This window comes from Bombina bombina, chromosome 7 (assembly GCF_027579735.1).
Source record: "Bombina bombina isolate aBomBom1 chromosome 7, aBomBom1.pri, whole genome shotgun sequence".
NCBI classification, from domain to species: domain Eukaryota; kingdom Metazoa; phylum Chordata; class Amphibia; order Anura; family Bombinatoridae; genus Bombina; species Bombina bombina.
Genome location: NC_069505.1, coordinates 20,579,702 through 20,597,935, shown reverse-complemented (window position 1 = coordinate 20,597,935; position 18,234 = coordinate 20,579,702). Strand labels below are relative to the sequence as shown.

The 18,234-nt window shown below is 39.2% G+C and overlaps 9 non-coding genes across 9 annotated transcripts; all 9 read right to left on the bottom strand.

The window, feature by feature from the left end:
* Positions 1–1,011: 1,011 nt before the first annotated feature.
* On the bottom strand, positions 1,012–1,094 carry TRNAL-CAG (transfer RNA leucine (anticodon CAG)). The gene has a single exon. It is a non-coding gene; the product is annotated as a tRNA-Leu (tRNA).
* Positions 1,095–1,812: 718 nt separating this feature from the next.
* On the bottom strand, positions 1,813–1,895 carry TRNAL-CAG (transfer RNA leucine (anticodon CAG)). The gene has a single exon. It is a non-coding gene; the product is annotated as a tRNA-Leu (tRNA).
* Positions 1,896–2,120: 225 nt separating this feature from the next.
* On the bottom strand, positions 2,121–2,192 carry TRNAQ-CUG (transfer RNA glutamine (anticodon CUG)). Its single transcript has one exon. It is a non-coding gene; the product is annotated as a tRNA-Gln (tRNA).
* Positions 2,193–2,614: 422 nt separating this feature from the next.
* TRNAL-CAG (transfer RNA leucine (anticodon CAG)) lies at positions 2,615–2,697 on the bottom strand. Its single transcript has one exon. It is a non-coding gene; the product is annotated as a tRNA-Leu (tRNA).
* Positions 2,698–8,911: 6,214 nt separating this feature from the next.
* On the bottom strand, positions 8,912–8,983 carry TRNAQ-CUG (transfer RNA glutamine (anticodon CUG)). Its single transcript has one exon. It is a non-coding gene; the product is annotated as a tRNA-Gln (tRNA).
* Positions 8,984–11,490: 2,507 nt separating this feature from the next.
* Positions 11,491–11,562, bottom strand: TRNAQ-CUG (transfer RNA glutamine (anticodon CUG)). Its single transcript has one exon. It is a non-coding gene; the product is annotated as a tRNA-Gln (tRNA).
* Positions 11,563–13,725: 2,163 nt separating this feature from the next.
* On the bottom strand, positions 13,726–13,797 carry TRNAQ-CUG (transfer RNA glutamine (anticodon CUG)). Its single transcript has one exon. It is a non-coding gene; the product is annotated as a tRNA-Gln (tRNA).
* A 232-nt stretch (positions 13,798–14,029) lies between these two features.
* On the bottom strand, positions 14,030–14,101 carry TRNAQ-UUG (transfer RNA glutamine (anticodon UUG)). The gene has a single exon. It is a non-coding gene; the product is annotated as a tRNA-Gln (tRNA).
* Positions 14,102–15,361: 1,260 nt separating this feature from the next.
* Positions 15,362–15,444, bottom strand: TRNAL-CAG (transfer RNA leucine (anticodon CAG)). The gene has a single exon. It is a non-coding gene; the product is annotated as a tRNA-Leu (tRNA).
* Positions 15,445–18,234: the final 2,790 nt, after the last annotated feature.

Sequence of the window (18,234 nt, the reverse complement as noted above, 5' to 3'; positions counted from 1 at the left end):
TTTTGGTGGTTGTAGATATGTAACAGATTTTGGGGGTCAAAGTTAGAAAAAGTGTGTTTTTTTCAATTTTTCCTCATATTTTATATTTTTTTTTATAGTAAATTATAAGATATGATGAAAATAATGGTATCTTTAGAAAGTCCATTTAGTGGCGAGAAAAACGGTATATAATATGTGTGGGTACAGTAAATGAGTAAGAAGAAAATTACAGCTAAACACAAACACCGCAAAAATGTAAAAATAGCCTTGGTCCCAAACGGACAGAAAATGGAAAAGTGCTGTGGTCATTAAGGGGTTAACAAAAGTGTGCAATCTTTTTTCAGTCTGCGTCCTCTAGAGACCATATTAACGTTTATGTATTTTTGAGTAAAGGATACCTCCACTGCTTGTTTTATTTCTTGCAGCAGACTATCTTTTAAGTCATTAAAGAGACTACTTCAATCTGTGTGCTCATTTTCTACTAAATTCTGATCAACAATGTTGTCATTAAATTCAATTTCTCATAAAATCATATCTATCAAGGAAAATACTTCCATCCTAAAGAATAGGTCATTTTCCCTGTGTGTGGTCTCTAAAGACCAAATGCAAATATAAGAGGAAATCACACAACTAGAGCTATCTGTTATATACCACAATATAAGATGTATCATTATCAAAATAAGATTTAATACACTAACAATGTATTATAACACACATTGGTAAAAAACATGCAAAAGTATGAAAATAGTGACAATCTTAAAAGAGAACGGTAGCTCTAAAAACCTTTAAAAAAATTGTGCAGATAAAATGATCCATAGATCCTATGTAACCTTGTGTATCTATAATGGTTACACTTGTTCCACCTTTATTAGGAAAACTCTGTGTTCAAATAGATTATAACAATGTATCTTATATAATACACTAAGTCCAGAGATTGCACCTTACATGTAAATAGAAATGTTTAAAGTATTCTGAAGATGTGCTTTTAACGATCCCATAACAGATTTAAGCATTCAGAAAAGAGTACAAAATTGTCAGAAGTGGGATTCGAACCCACGCCTCCAGAAGAGACTGCGACCTGAACGCAGCGCCTTAGACCGCTCGGCCATCCTGACGAAGATGAGCACTGCATAGGAAGCTATAGATCGTGTTTATTTTCTGAACCAAGTTATCACTCATCAAAACTTACAAGATATGTTATGAATTAATTTTCACGCATGTTCTGTATACAAAATGTAGTCATATTGTGTTAGTATGATTACTATATTTTCAGGCAATATTTTTAACAGTAGTGGAAGTATTCATTTTAGTATTGTAAATGTAGAAGATTAAAACTTGAAAGGTTCCACCGAGATTTGAACTCGAATCGCTGGATTCAGAGTCCAGAGTGCAAACCATTACACCATGGAACCCCTTTTGTGCATTTGCTGGATTCAGAGTCCAGAGTGCTAACCATTACACCATGGAACCCCTTTTCGTGCATTTGCTGAATTAAGAGTCCAGAGTGCTAACCATTACACCATGGAACCCCTTTTTGTGCATTTGTTTCCTTCCTTTGTTTCTCAGTTACATGTGCATCAAACCAAATTATGATTTCAACTGTTAGAAGATAACCAATAATTTGGTTCAAAATTAAGAGATCTCTAAAGGCTTTGCTCTTATCATATGATATCAGATGTCATATCCAATTAAGAAGTAAATAAGAAAACACAAAAAGGTTCCACTGAGATTTGAACTCGGATCACTAGATTCAAAGAAATTTTAAAGTATTCTGAAGATGTGCTTTTAACAATCCCATAACAGATTTAAGCAATTCAGAAAAGAGTACAAAATTGTCAGAAGTGGGATTCGAACCCACGCCTCCAGAGGAGACTGCGACCTGAACGCAGCGCCTTAGACCGCTCGGCCATCCTGACGAAGATGAGCAATGCATAGGAAGCTATAGATCGTGTTTATTTTCTGAACCAAGTTATCACTCATCAAAACTTACAAGATATGTTATGAATTAATTTTCACGCATGTTCTGTATACAAAATGTAGTCATATTGTGTTAGTATGATTACTATATTTTCAGGCAATATTTTTAACAGTAGTGGAAGTATTCATTTTAGTATTGTAAATGTAGAAGATTAAAACTTGAAAGGTTCCACCGAGATTTGAACTCGAATCGCTGGATTCAGAGTCCAGAGTGCTAACCATTACACCATGGAACCCCTTTTTGTGCATTTGCTGGATTCAGAGTCCAGAGTGCTAACCATTACACCATGGAACCCCTTTTCGTGCATTTGCTGAATTAAGAGTCCAGAGTGCTAACCATTACACCATGGAACCCCTTTTTGTGCATTTGTTTCCTTCCTTTGTTTCTCAGTTACATGTGCATCAAACCAAATTATGATTTCAACTGTTAGAAGATAACCAATAATTTGGTTCAAAATTAAGAGATCTCTAAAGGCTTTGCTCTTATCATATGATATCAGATGTCATATCCAATTAAGAAGTAAATAAGAAAACACAAAAAGGTTCCACTGAGATTTGAACTCGGATCACTGGATTCAAAGAAATTTTAAAGTATTCTGAAGATGTGCTTTTAACAATCCCATAACAGATTTAAGCAATTCAGAAAAGAGTACAAAATTGTCAGAAGTGGGATTCGAACCCACGCCTCCAGAGGAGACTGCGACCTGAACGCAGCGCCTTAGACCGCTCGGCCATCCTGACGAAGATGAGCAATGCATAGGAAGCTATAGATCGTGTTTATTTTCTGAACCAAGTTATCACTCATCAAAACTTACAAGATATGTTATGAATAAATTTTCACGCATGTTCTGTATACAAAAACATAATTTATGCTTACCTGATAAATTTATTTCTCTTGTAACAGGAAGCTGCAAGAGGATCACCCAAGCAGAGCTGCTATATAGCTCCTCCCCTCACATGTCATATTCAGTCATTCGACCAAAGCAGACGAGAAAGGAGAAACCATAGGGTGCAGTGGTGACTGGAGTTTAATTAAAATTTAGATCTGCCTTAAAGACAGGGCGGGTCGTGGACTGACTACACTACAAGAGAAATAAATTTATCAGGTAAGCATAAATTATGTTTTCTCTTGTTAAGTGTAGTCAGTCCACGGGTCATCCATTACTTATGGAATACCAATACCAAAGCTAAAGTACACGGATGAAGGGAGGGACAAGGCAGGAACATTAAACAGAAGGAACCACTGCCTGAAGTACCTTTCTCCCAAAAATAGCCTCCGAAGAAGCAAAAGTGTCAAATTTGTAAAATTTTGAAAAAGTGTGAAGCGAAGACCAAGTCGCAGCCTTGCAAATCTGTTCAACAGAGGCCTCATTTTTAAAGGCCCAGGTGGAAGCCACAGCTCTAGTAGACTGAGCTGTAATCCTTTCAGGAGGCTGCTGTCCAGCAGTCTCATAGGCTAAACGTATTATGCTACGAAGCCAAAAAGAGAGAGAGGTAGCCGAAGCCTTTTAACCTCTTCTCTGTCCAGAGTAAACGACAAACAGGGAAGAAGTTTGACGAAAATCTTTAGTTGCCTGCAAATAGAACTTCAGGGCACGGACTACGTCCAGATTATGCAAAAGTCGTTCCTTCTTTGAAGAAGGGTTAGGACACAGTGATGGAACAACAATCTCTTGATTGATATTCCTGTTAGTAACTACCTTAGGTAAGAACCCAGGTTTAGTACGCAGAACTACCTTGTCTGAATGAAAAATCAGATAAGGAGAATCACAATGTAAGGCAGATAACTCAGAGACTCTTCGAGCCGAGGAAATAGCCATCAAAAACAAAACCTTCCAGGATAACAGCTTGATATCAATGGAATGAAGGGGTTCAAATGGAACGCCTTGAAGAACATTAAGAACTAAGTTTAAGCTCCACGGCGGAGCAACAGTCTTAAACACAGGCTTAATCCTAGTTAAAGCCTGACAAAAAGCCTGAACGTCTGGAACTTCAGCCAGACGTTTGTGTAGAAGAATAGACAGAGCAGAAATCTGTCCCTTTAACGAACTAGCAGATAAGCCCTTTTCTAAACCCTCTTGTAGAAAGGACAATATCCTAGGAATCCTAACCTTACTCCATGAGTAACTCTTGGATTCGCACCAATATAAATATTTTTCTGGTAACAGGCTTTTTTCTGGTAACAGGCTTCCTAGCCTGTATTAAATTTTTCTGGTAACATGCTTCCTAGCCTGTATTAAGGTATCAATAACCGACTACGAGAAGCCACGCTTTGATAGAATCAAGCGTTCAATCTCCATGCAGTCAGCCTCAGAGAAATTAGATTTGGATGGTTGAAAGGACCCTGAATTAGAAGGTCCTGTCTCAGAGGCAGAGACCACGGTGGACAGGACGACATGTCCACTAGGTCTGCATACCAGGTCCTGCGTGGCCACGCAGGCGCTATCAGAATCACCGAAGCTCTCTCCTGTTTGATCTTGGCAATCAAACGAGGAAGCATCGGGAATGGTGGAAACACATAAGCCATGTTGAAGACCCAAGGGGCTGTCAGAGCATCTATCAGCACCGCTCCCGGGTCCCTGGACCTGGATCCGTAACAAGGAAGCTTGGCGTTCTGACGAGACGCCATGAGATCCAGATCTGGTTTGCCCCAACGATGAATCAGTTGAGCAAAGACCTCCGGATGAAGTTCCCACTCCCCCGGATGAAAAGTCTGGCGACTTAGAAAATCCGCCTCCCAGTTCTCCACGCCTGGGATATAAATCGCTGACAGGTGGCAAGAGTGAGACTCTGCCCAGCGAATTATCTTTGAGACGTCCAACATCGCTAGGGAACTTCTGGTTCCCCCTTGATGGTTGATGTAAGCCACAGTCGTGATGTTGTCCGACTGAAATCTGATGAACCTCAGAGTTGCTAACTGAGGCCAAGCTAGGAGAGCATTGAATATTGCTCTTAATTCCAGAATATTTATTGGGAGGAGTTTCTCCTCCTGAGTCCATAATCCCTGAGCTTTCAGGGAGTTCCAGACTGCGCCCCAGCCTAGAAGGCTGGCGTCTGTTGTTACAATCATCCAATCTGGCCTGCGAAAGGTCATCCCCTTGGACAGATGTGGCCGAGAAAGCCACCATAGAAGAGAATCTCTGGTCTCTTGATCCAGATTTAGTAGGGGGGACAAATATGAGTAATCCCCGTTCCACTGACTTAGCATGCACAATTGCAGCGGTCTGAGATGCAGGCACGCAAATGGTACTATGTGCATTGCCGCTACCATTAAGCCGATTACTTCCATGCACTGAACTACTGACGGGTGTGGAATGGAATGAAGGACACGGCAAGCATTTAGAAGTTTTAATAACCTGGCCTCTGTCAGGTAAATTTTCATCTCTACAGAATCTATAAGAGTCCCTAGAAAGGGAACTCTTGTAAGTGGTAATAGAGAACTCTTTTCCACGTTCACCTTCCACCCATGCGACCTCAGAAATGCCAGAACTATCTCTGTATGAGACTTGGCAGTTTGAAAACTTGACGCTTGTATCAGAATGTCGTCTAGGTACGGAGTCACCGCTATGCCTCGCGGTCTTAGTACCGCCAGAAGTGAGCCCAGAACTTTTGTAAAGATTCTTGGAGCCGTAGCTAATCCGAAGGGAAGAGCTACAAACTGGTAATGCCTGTCTAGGAAAGCAAATCTTAGGTACCGATAATGATCCTTGTGAATCGGTATGTGAAGGTAGGCATCCTTTAAGTCCACTGTGGTCATGTACTGACCCTCTTGGATCATGGGAAGGATGGTTCGAATAGTTTCCATTTTGAATGATGGAACTCTTAGACATTTGTTTAGGATTTTTAAGTCCAAGATTGGTCTGAAGGTTCCCTCTTTCTTGGGAACCACAAATAGATTTGAATAGAATCCCTGCCCGTGTTCCGTCCGCGGAACTGGGTGGATCACCCCCATTAGTAAGAGGTCTTGTACACAGCGTAGAAACGCCTCTTTCTTTATTTGGTTTGCTGATAACCTTGAAAGATGAAATCTCCCTCGTGGAGGAGAAGTTTTGAAGTCCAGGAGATATCCCTGAGATATGATCTCCAACGCCCAGGGATCCTGGACATCTCTTGCCCAAGCCTGGGCGAAGAGAGAAAGTCTGCCCCCCACTAGATCCGTTTCCGGATAGGGGGCCCTCTCTTCATGCTGTCTTGGGGGCAGCAGCAGGTTTCTTGGCCTGCTTGCCCTTGTTCCAGGACTGGTTAACTTTCCAGCCCTGCCTGTAACGAGCAACAGCTCCTTCCTGTTTTGGAGCGGAGGAAGTTGATGCTGCTCCTGCCTTGAAGTTACGAAAGGCACGAAAATTAGACTGTTTGGCCTTTGATTTGGCCCTGTCCTGAGGTAGAGCATGGCCCTTACCTCCCGTAATGTCAGCTATAATTTCTTTCAAGCCGGGCCCGAATAAGGTCTGCCCTTTGAAAGGAATATTAAGCAATTTAGATTTAGAAGTCACGTCAGCTGACCAGGATTTAAGCCATAGCGCTCTGCGCGCTTGGATGGCGAATCCGGAGTTCTTAGCCGTAAGTTTGGTTAAATGTACGACGGCATCAGAAACAAATGCGTTAGCTAGCTTAAGTGCTTTACGCTTGTTCATAATTTCATCCAATGGAGCTGTGCGAATGGCCTCTTCCAGAGACTCAAACCAGAATGCCGCCGCAGCAGTGACAGGCGCAATGCATGCAAGGGGCTGTAAGATAAAACCTTGTTGAACAAACATTTTCTTAAGGTAACCCTCTAATTTCTTATCTAATTTCTTATCCATTGGATCTGAAAAGGCACAACTATCCTCCACCGGGATAGTGGTATGCTTAGCTAAAGTAGAAACTGCTCCCTCCACCTTAGGGACCGTCTGCCATAAGTCTCGTGTGGTGGCGTCTATAGGAAACATTTTCCTAAATATGGGAGGAGGGGAAAAAGGCACACCAGGTCTATCCCACTCCTTGCTAATAATCTCTGTAAGCCTTTTAGGTATAGGAAACATGTCAGTACACACCGGTACCGCATAGTATCTATCCAACCTACATAATTTTTCTGGAATTGCAACCGTGTTACAATCATTAATACCTCCCCTAGCAATATGCGGAGGTTCTCAAGCTTAAATTTAAAATTAGAAATCTCTGAATCCAGTCTCCCTGGATCAGATCCGTCACCCACAGAATGAAGCTCTCCGTCTTCACGTTCTGCAAACTGTGACGTAGTATCTGACATGGCTCTCACCTCATCCGCGCGCTCTGTCCTTAACCCAGAGCTATCGCGCTTGCCTCTTAATTCTGGCAATTTAGATAATACTTCTGTCATAACAGTAGCCATGTCTTGCAAAGTGATTTGTAAGGGCCTCCCTGATGTACTTGGCGCCACAAAATCACGCACCTCCTGAGCGGGAGGCGAAGGTACTGACACGTAAGGAGAGTTAGTCGGCATAACTTCCCCCTCGTTGTCTGGTGATAATTTCTTTACACGTAAAGATTGACTTTTATTTAAAGTAGCATCAATGCAATTAGTACACAAATTTCTATTGGGCTCCACATTGGCCTTTAAACATAGTGAACAAAGAGATTCATCTGTGTCAGACATGTTTAAACAGACTAGCAATGAGACTAGCAAGCTTGGAAATACTTTTCTAAATAAATTTACAAGCAATATAAAAAACGCTACTGTGCCTTTAAGAAGCACAAAAAGCTGTCACAGTTGAAATAACAATGAACCAAAATAGTTATAGCAACCAATTTTTCACAGTAAATGTATTAAGTTAGCAAAGGATTGCACCCACCAGCAAATGGATGATTAACCCCTTAATACCCAAAAACGGATAACAATTTAATAATTAACGTTTTTCTCACAGTCAAAACACACTGTCACAGGTCTGCTGTGACTGATTACCTCCCTCAAAATGAATTTTGAAGACCCCTGAGCTCTCTAGAGACGATCTGGATCATGGAGGATGAAGTAGACAGATTGTGACTGAATTTTTTCTGCGCAAAAAAGCGCTAAAATAGGCCCCTCCCACTCATATTACAACAGTGGGGAAGCTCAGAAAACTGTTTCTATGCAGAAAACAAAGATGGCCATGTGGTAAAAATCATGCCCCAATAAGTTTTATCACCAAGTACCTCACAAAAAACGATTAACATGCCAGTAAACGTTTTAAACATACATTTGAAAAGTTATGAATTGTTATTAATAAGCCTGCTACCAGTCGCTTTTACTGCAGTTAAGGCTCATACATTATTTCAGTATTAACAGAATTTTCAGAGTCAATTCCATTCCTTAGAAAAATACATTCAGTGTACACACACTCATCAGCCTAATACCAGTCGCTATCACTGCATTTAAGGCTGAACTTACTTTACATTGGTATCAGCAGTATTTTCTCAGTCAATTCCATTCCTCAGAAAAATAATTACTGCACATACCTCATTTGCAGGGGGGCCCTGCATGCTATTCCCCTTCTCTGAAGTTACCTCACTCCTCAGATGAGAACAGCCAGTGGATCTTAGTTACGTCTGCTAAGATCATAGAAAACGCAGGCAGATTCTTCTTCTAATGCTGCCTGAGAATAAACAGCACACTCCGGTGCCATTTAAAATAACAAAATTTTGATTGTAGAAATAAACTAAGTTAAAAAACACCACAGACCTCTCACAGCGACCTATCTTTAGTTAGGCTGCAAGAGAATGACTGAATATGACATGTGAGGGGAGGAGCTATATAGCAGCTCTGCTTGGGTGATCCTCTTGCAGCTTCCTGTTAGGAAGAGATATATTCCATAAGTAATGGATGACCCGTGGACTGACTACACTTAACAAGAGAAATGTAGTCATATTGGGTTAGTATGATTACTATATTTTCAGGCAATATTTTTAACAGTAGTGGAAGTATTCATTTTACTATTGTAAATGTAAAAAAAAACTCGAAAGGTTCCACCGAGATTTGAACTCGGATCGCTGGATTCAGAGTCCAGAGTGCTAACCATTACACCATGGAACCCCTTTTGTGCATTTGCTGGATTCAGAGTCCAGAGTGCTAACCATTACACCATGGAACCCCTTTTTGTGCATTTGTTTCCTTCCTTTGTTTCTCAGTTACATGTGCATCAAACCAAATTATGATTTCAACTGTTAGAAGATAACCAATAATTTGGTTCAAAATTAAGAGATCTCTAAAGGCTTTGCTCTTATGATATGATATCAGATGTCATATCCAATTAAGAAGTAAATAAGAAAACACAAGAAGGTTCCACTGAGATTTGAACTCGGATCACTGGATTCAAAGAAAATTATTCTGAAGATGTGCTTTTAACAATCCCATAACAGATTTAAGCATTCAGAAAAGAATACAAGATTGTCAGAAGTGGGATTCAAACCCACGCCTCCAGAGGAGAATGCGACCTGAACGCAGCGCCTTAGACTGCTCGGCCATCCTGACGAAGCTGAGCGCTACCCAGGATGCTATAGAGTGTGTTTATTTTCTGATCCAAGTTATCACTCATCAAAGCTTACAAGATATGTTATGAATTAATTTTCATGCATGTTCTGTATACGAAACTGAGAAAGACATACATTTTTTGTGTAGTCATATTGGGTTAGTATGATTAGTAAATTTTCAGGCGATATTTTTAACGGTAGTAGCAGTATTCATTTTAGTAGGGCTGCAACAACTAATCAATAAAATCGATAATAATCGATAATGAAAATCGTTGTCAACGATTTTCATTATCGATTAGTTGGTTATCAATAAGTTGTTCTCTTCTCAGAGTTAGTTTGGCGTGCATAACATTACAGGAAGTGTCCCAATGCTCTCATGTCCCAATATTTCCCTCGCACTACATATATACCCTGTTCCATATAGTGGTGGTGGGGGGGACCAGTGCCCGGTACCACACGGGGAAGTGCCAGATGTAAGCAGCGCTATGAGACTGTCACGGTCACCGCCCAGGCCGTCTGGATCCTTTCGTACGGATCTGCAGCACCTCCCGGCCAGATGCAGGCGGCAGCTTCAGCGCTGGATAATGAATGAGACACAAGCAGAAGCTGGACTAGGGAAAATACTCTCTCGGCTGAGAAGGAAACTCTTTACATGGTAAGTGTAATGAACAGGTGCGCACTACGGGGATCGGTGGGTTGATTGCTTCCTACATCATTGCTGTAGTTCCTGCATTGCATTGGCCACTAAGCTCTAGAGATTTGCTTTAAAGTCAAGGAAGCAGTCATAAAATGTATCAAGTGATGACTGAGATGAGGAGGGATCATGTGTCATTTTGTCTTATTGCTACTTACTGTACATACTAGGACAATATAGTTTATATTTTGTCATTCTTTTGTCATCCTCTGATCATCTTCTAAACTAACGTTATAGTCATTTTTGTGTAGGTTATACACTTTAAACCTGCTCTCTTGCATTAAAAAGCTCATGTAGTAGAAGGGAGCATTTATCATCTTAGTGAGCCAATGCAATTAAAAAGCTACACTTTTAATAATTATATAAATATAATTAATTTTAATTGCCTGGTTGATCCTGCCTAACAGTGCCTGTATCTATTTATTTGTATTATTACTATGCAGAATCTCTTAATAATTAAAGGGACAGTTCAACCAAAAACTTTCTCCCCTTTAAATTATTCCCAATGATCCTTTTTACCTGCTAGAGTGTATTAAATTGGTTGCAAGTAGCTCCTTTACTCCTATTTCAGCATTTGAAATAGCTGATTTAGCTTGTGGTTTCCCAACCTATACTGAAAGTTTTGATACTGGAGTATACGCTATTGACAAGCCTAAGTAAACACAGCCAGCAGAAGAGATTACACCCTCAGTGGGGGGCATGATAGTTTAGTAATAACATTATCATTTTCCATTGTTCTCTCTATGTATTGAGCTTTGGTGTTCCAGACAATTATAAGATAAGGAAGCAAGTCTGTGTACATAAAAGTGATAACATAAGGAGATCTGATATTACCTGAAGCTCAACCCATTGTAATAGGCTGTGGTTTCAAAGCACATAACCAGCTACTTCAGATACACAAATAAACCCAAAAATGCAATTTCTCAAATATTTTATACTCTGCAGCTGGTATAACATGTCATTTAAAATACATTTATGGAAAAACAATTTTACAGTGTACTGTCCCTTTAAGGCCACTGTTGTTATTCATGATATACTTGTGCTAAATACATTTTTACTTCTATTAACTTCAGCCCACGGCTGAGAGAGAAAGGGGAAATCACACAAGTCTTGTGATCTGTTGGTAACACCTATACGTGCAATTGTAACGCTTTATTTTTTAATAAAAGAGGGTGGAGAAGCAATGTAACCGTACACCAAGATGTGCAAAGAGAAATAAATTAGTGCTTTAATACCCCTTTGTAATTAATAAATTAATCCATTTATAATAATCCGATTAATTGAAAAAATAATCGTCCAACTAATTGATTATAAGAATAATTGTTAGTTGCAGACCTACATTTTAGTATTGCAAATGGAGAAGATTAAAACTTGATAGGTTCCATCAAGATTTGAACTTGGATCGCTGGATTCAGAGTCCAGAGTGCTAACCATTACACCATGGAACCCCCGTACGTGCGTCCATACGTTTCCTTCCTTTGTTTCTCAGTTACATGTGCATCAAACCAAATTATGATTTCAACTGTTAGAAGATAACCAATAATTTGGTTCAAAATTAAGAGATCTCTGAAGGCTTTGCTCTTATCATATGATATCAGATATTAGATGTCATATCCAATTACGAAAAATATAAGAAAACACAAAAAGGTTCCACCAAGATTTGATCTCGGATCACTGGACTCAAAGTTCAGAGTGCTAACCATTAAACCATGAAACCAATGACTATAAAGATCTTCTCTTTTACTTTTTTTTTTTTTTTTTTAAAGGGGATGGTTAAATATAAGGATGAAAATGCTTGTTGATCATTTTGAAGGAGTGTAAATTCTTTGCCATACCATGTAAGAAGAAATTTGAAAGTATTCTGAAGATGTGCTTTTAACGATCCCATAACAGATTTAAGCATTCAGAATAGAGTACAAAATTGTCAGAAATTGGATTCAAACCCACGCCTCCAGAGGAGACTGCGACCTGAACGCAGCGCCTTAGACCGCTCGGCCATCCTGACAAAGTTGAATGCACTTTTAGGAAGCTATAGAGCGTGTTTATTTTCAGAACCAAGTTATCACTCATCACAGCTTACAAGATATGTTATGAATTAATTTTCACGCATGTTCTGTATACGAAATGTAGTCATATTGTGTTGGTATGATTACTATATTTTCAGGCAATATTTTTAACAGTAGTGGAAGTATTCATTTTACTATTGTAAATGTAGAAGATTAAAACTTGAAAGGTTCCACCGAGATTTGAACTCAGATCGCTGGATTCAGAGTGCTAACCATTACACCATGGAACCCCTTTTCATGCATGTGTTTCCTTCCTTTGTTTCTCAGTTACATGTGCATCAAACCAAATAATGATTTCAACTGTTAGAAGATAATCAATAATTTGGTTCAAAATTAAGAGATCTCTAAAGGCTTTGCTCTTATCATATGATATCAGATGTCATATCCAATTAAGAAGTAAATAAGAAAACACAAAAAGGTTCCATCAAGATTTGAGCTCGGATCGCTGGATTCAAAGTCCAGAGTGCTAACCATTACACCATGGAACCAGTGACTCCATTTTAATTTCATTTCTTCTCTTTTTTTTTTAAACAGGGACATTTATATATTAAAGGGTCAGTCAACACCCAAAATAAACTTGATTTAATAATTTACTTGCCACACGATTATGTCACACCTCCTTCTTCCTATTCTGCAATCCACAGTGAATCGCTATTTTTTCTTTATTTGAATTCGAGCCGTTTTGAAAAAAAAATGAAACCCAAACTCCTCCCATTGTCTTCTTCCCCAGAGCTTGTTTGAAATATTCTCGTGCCCGCCAAACTTGATGGCGAACCTTTAGCTAAACGCATGCGCAAAGAACCGGCAGTCTGTCACTGACATAGGAACCTTCTTACAGTCCTTGAATAAAGAGGCCGCTAGCAACGATACAAAAAAACTGTGCATGCGCAATTGGGCGTGAACGTTGTGGCCAACACTCATGTGATTTGCTGTTACAATCAGTTTCAAAATGACGTAAACTTAGGAGGAGTTTGGCTTCCATTTTTTTACATGAACAGCAGTTTTTTTTTTTTTTTTTTAAATTGCGATTCACTGTGGACTGCAGAATAGGAAGAAGGATGTGTGGCATAATCGTGTGGCAAGTAAATAATTAAATCAAGTTTATTTTGGTTGTTGACTGTCCCTTTAAGGATGAAAATGCTTGTTGACCATTTAGATGGAGTGTAAATAATTTGTAGGATAGATAACTTACCATGTAACAAGAAATTTTAAAGAATTCTGAAAATGTGCTACTAACAATTTCATAACAGATTTAAGCATTCAGAAAAAGAGTACAAAATTGTCAGAAGTGGGATTCAAACCCACGCCTCCAGAGGAGACTGTGTTGGTTTCTTTATTGTCTGAACATATTTTTCAATCATCAAAGCTTCCAAGATAGGTCATGAATTAATTTTCATGCATGTTCTGTATACGAAATGGAGAAAGACATCAATTTTTAATGTAGTCATATTTGGGTAGTATGATTACTATATTTTCAGGCAATATTTTTAACAGTAGTGGCAGAATCCATTTTAGTGTTGTAAATGTAGAAGATTAAAATTTGAAAGGTTCCACCGAGATTTGAACTCGGATCGCTGGATTCAGAGTCCAGAGTGCTAACCATTACACCATGGAACCACTTTTTGTGCATGCATTCAGAGTCCAGAGTGTTAACCATTACACCATGGTATCCCTTTTTGTGCATTCGCTGGATTCAGAGTCCAGAGTGCTAACCATTACACCATGTAACCCCTTTTTATGCATTCGTTTCCTTCCTTTGGTTCTCAGTTACATGTGCATCAAACCAAATTATGATTTCAACTGTTAGAAGATAACCAATAATAAGTAAAGTAAATAGGAAAACACAAAAAGGTTCCACCGAGATTTGAACTCGGATCGCTGGATTCAAAGTCCAGAGTGCTAACCATTACACCATGGAACCAGTGAAAAGATTTTCATTTCTTTTCTTTTTAAAGAGGGACGGTTAAATATAAGGATGAAAATGCTTGTTGACCATTTAGATTCTAAATGTTGACCATTTAGATTCTAAATTTTAGAAGGAGTGTAAATACTTTGCCATACCATGTAAGAAGAAATTTGAAAGTATTCTGAAGATGTGCTTTTAACAATCCCATAACAGATTTAAGCATTCAGAAAAGAGTACGAAATTGTCTGAAGTGGGATTCAAACCCACGCCTTCAGAGGAGACTGCGACCGGAACGCTGCCTTAGACCACTCGGCCATCCTGACAAAGTTGAGCGCTGTGCAGGAAGCTATAGAGTGTGCTTCTCTATTTTCTGAACCAAGTTATCATTCATCAAAGCTTATAAGTTATGTTATGAATTAAGTTTAATGCATGTTCTGTATACAAAAGTGCTAACCATTACACCATGGAACCCCTTTTCGTGCATTCGCTGGATTCAGATTCCAGAGTGCTAACCATTACACCATGGAACCCCTCTTTTTGTGCATTTGTCTCCTTCCTTTGTTTCTCAGTTACAAGTGCATCAAACCAAATTATGATTTTAACTGTTAGAAGATAACCAATAATTTGGTTCAAAATTAAGAGACATCACTGAAAGCTGTGCTCTTATCATATGTCAGGAGAAAACAATTATTTTTCCTTTTTTCCATTATAAACAATTAAAGGCCTTTTCTGCTTGAATATTAGTATCCCACTTTATTTTTTGGACATATACATTTGTCAGAAAAATACTATTAATTGAAAAGTCGGCAAAAGAACAGCATGGCAGCTTTTGTGCACAAATTAGATACATATTGATATGATTTAATGTCTGTGATTCTTATGTGATAAAACTTGTTTGTATTCCAGCTATATGAGTTTGTTAAACAATACTTAAATTGTTAGATGCTCATTTAAGATTAAGAAGTAAATAAAAACAAAACAAAAAGGTTCCACAGAGGTTTGAACTTGGATCGCTGGATTCAAAGTCCAGAGTGTTAACCATTACACCATGGCGCTGACTCAAAAAAAAAAATAAAAAAAATATGATATTCGGCTTCTTGTTTTTGTTTGTTTTTAAGAGAGACAGTAAAATATAAGGATGAAAACGCTTGTTGACCATTTAGAAGGAGTGTAAATACTTTGCCATACCATGTAAGAAGAAATTTGAAAGTATTCTGAAGATGTGCTTTTAACGATCCCATAACAGATTTAAGCATTCAGAAAAGAGTACAAAATTGTCAGAAGTGGGATTCGAACCCACGCCTCCAGAGGAGACTGCGACCTGAACGCAGCGCCTTAGACCGCTCGGCCATCCTGACAAAGTTGAATGCTTCTTAGGAACGTGTTTATTTTCAGAACCAAGTTATCACTCATCACTGCTTACAAGATATGTTATGAATTAATTTTCACGCATGTTCTGTATACGAAATGTAGTCATATTGTGTTAGTATGATTACTATATTTTCAGGCAATATTTTTAACAGTAGTGGAAGTATTCATTTTACTATTGTAAATGTAGAAGATTAAAACTTGAAAGGTTCCACCGAGATTTGAACTCAGATCGCTGGATTCAGAGTGCTAACCATTACACCATGGAACCCCTTTTCATGCATTTGTTTCCTTCCTTTGTTTCTCAGTTACATGTGCATCAAACCAAATAATGATTTCAACTGTTAGAAGATAATCAATAATTTGGTTCAAAATTAACCCCTTAATGACCGAGGACGTGCAGGGTACGTCCTCAAAAAAAAGGCAGTTAACGCCTGAGGACGTACCCTGCACGTCCTCGGTGTGGAAAGCAGCTGGAAGCGATCCTGCTCGCTTCCAGCTGCTTTCCGGTTATTGCAGTGATGCCTCGATATGGAGGCATCCTGCAATAACCTCACATGGCCATCCGATGCAGAGAGAGCCACTCTGTGGCCCTCTCTGCACCGGACATCGATGGCCGGTATCGTTGGTGGGTGGGAGCCGAATTGGGAGGCGGGTGGGCGGCCATCGGTGTGCCGCGTGATGTCACGGGGGGCGGGATCGGGGGCGTGACCGTCAGGGGCGCGCACGGGCGCGCGCGCGTGCACGGAGGGTGGCGGGCGGGCGCGTGCACGGGGCGGGAGCGGGTGGGAACCGCTACACTACGGAAAAGTATTTCATAATCATTTCATAAAACCTGGCTAATCATGTTTGTGCAAAAGCACAAAAAACGATCGTGGAGGGGTGGGGGGGTTGGTTTGTGTGTGGGGAAGCTACACTACAGAAAATTTCAACAAATTAAAAAAACAAACCATTTTTTTCTTCTAAACTGGGTACTGGCAGACAGCTGCCAGTACCCAAGATGGCGCCCATTAAGTTAGAGTGGGAGGGGATAGAGCTGTTTGGGGGGGGATCAGTGAGGTTGGGGGCTAAGGGGGGATAGTACACAGCAGCATATGTAAATATGCTTAAAAAAATCATTAAAAAAAAATATATATAGCTTTTATTTTAGTACTGGCAGACTTTCTGCCAGTACTTAAGATGGCGGGGACAATTGTGGGGTGGGGGAGGGAAGAGAGCTGTTTGGGAGGGATCAGGGGGTCTGATGTTTTAGGTGGGAGGCTGAGCTCTACACTAAATCTAATATTAACCCTGCAAGCTCCCTACAAGCTACCTAATTAACCCCTTCACTGCTAGCCATAATACACGTGTGATGCGCAGCGGCATTTAGCGGCCTTCTAAATACCAAAAAGCAACGCCAAAGCCATATATGTCTGCTATTTCTGAACAAAGGGGATCCCAGAGAAGCATTTACAACCATTTGTGCCATAACTGCACAAGCTGTTTGTAAATGATTTCAGTGAGAAACCTAAAATTGTGAAAAATTTTATGTTTTTTTTAATTTGATCGCATTTGGCGGTGAAATGGTGGCATGAAATATACCAAAATGGGCCTAGATCAATACTTGGGGTTGTCTACTACACTACACTAAAGCTAAAATTAACCCTACAAGCTCCCTACATGCTCCCTAATTAACCCCTTCACTGCTGGGCATAATACACGTGTGGTGCGCAGTGGCATTTAGTGGCATTCTAATTACCAAAAAGCAACACCAAAGCCATATAAGTCTGCTATTTCTGAACAAAGGGGATCACAGAGAAGAATTTACAACCATTTGTGCCATAATTGCACAAACTATTTGTAAATAATTTCAGTGAGAAACCTAAAGTTTGTGAAAAAAATTGTGAAAAAGTGAACGATTTTTTTTATTTGATCGCATTTGGCGGTGAAATGGTGGCATGAAATATACCAAAATTGGCCTAGATCAATACTTTGGGTTGTCTACTAAAAAAAAATATATACATGTCAATGGATATTCAGGGATTCCTGAAAGATATCAGTGTTCCAATGTAACTAGCGCTAATTTTGAAAAAAAAGTGGTTTGCAAATAGCAAAGTGCTACTTGTATTTATGGCCCTATAACTTACAAAAAAAGCAAAGAAGATGTAAACATTGGGTATTTCTAAACTCAGGACAAAATTTAGAAACTATTTAGCATGGGTGTTTTTTGGTGGTTGTAGATATGTAACAGATTTTGGGGGTCAAAGTTAAAAAAAGTGTTTTTTTTTTTCAATTTTTCCTCATATTTTATAATTTTTTTATAGTAAATTATAAGATATGATGAAAATAATGGTATCTTTTGAAAGTCCATTTAATGGCGAGAAAAACGGTATATAATATGTGTGGGTACAGTAAATGAGTAAGAGGAAAATTACAGCTAAACACAAACACCGCAAAAATGTAAAAATAGCCTTGGTCCCAAACGGACAGAAAATGGAAAAGTGCTGCGGTCATTAAGGGGTTAAGAGATCTCTAAAGGCTTTGCTCTTATCATATGATATCAGATGTCATATCCAATTAAGAAGTAAATAAGAAAACACAAAAATGTTCCATCAAGATTTGAGCTCGGATCGCTGGATTCAAAGTCCAGAGTGCTAACCATTACACCATGGAACCAGTGAGTACATTTTCATGTCATTTCTTCTCTTTTTTTTTTAAACAGGGACAGTTATATATTAAAGGGTCAGTCAACACCCAAAATAAACTTGATTTAATCATTTACTTGCCACACGATTATGTCA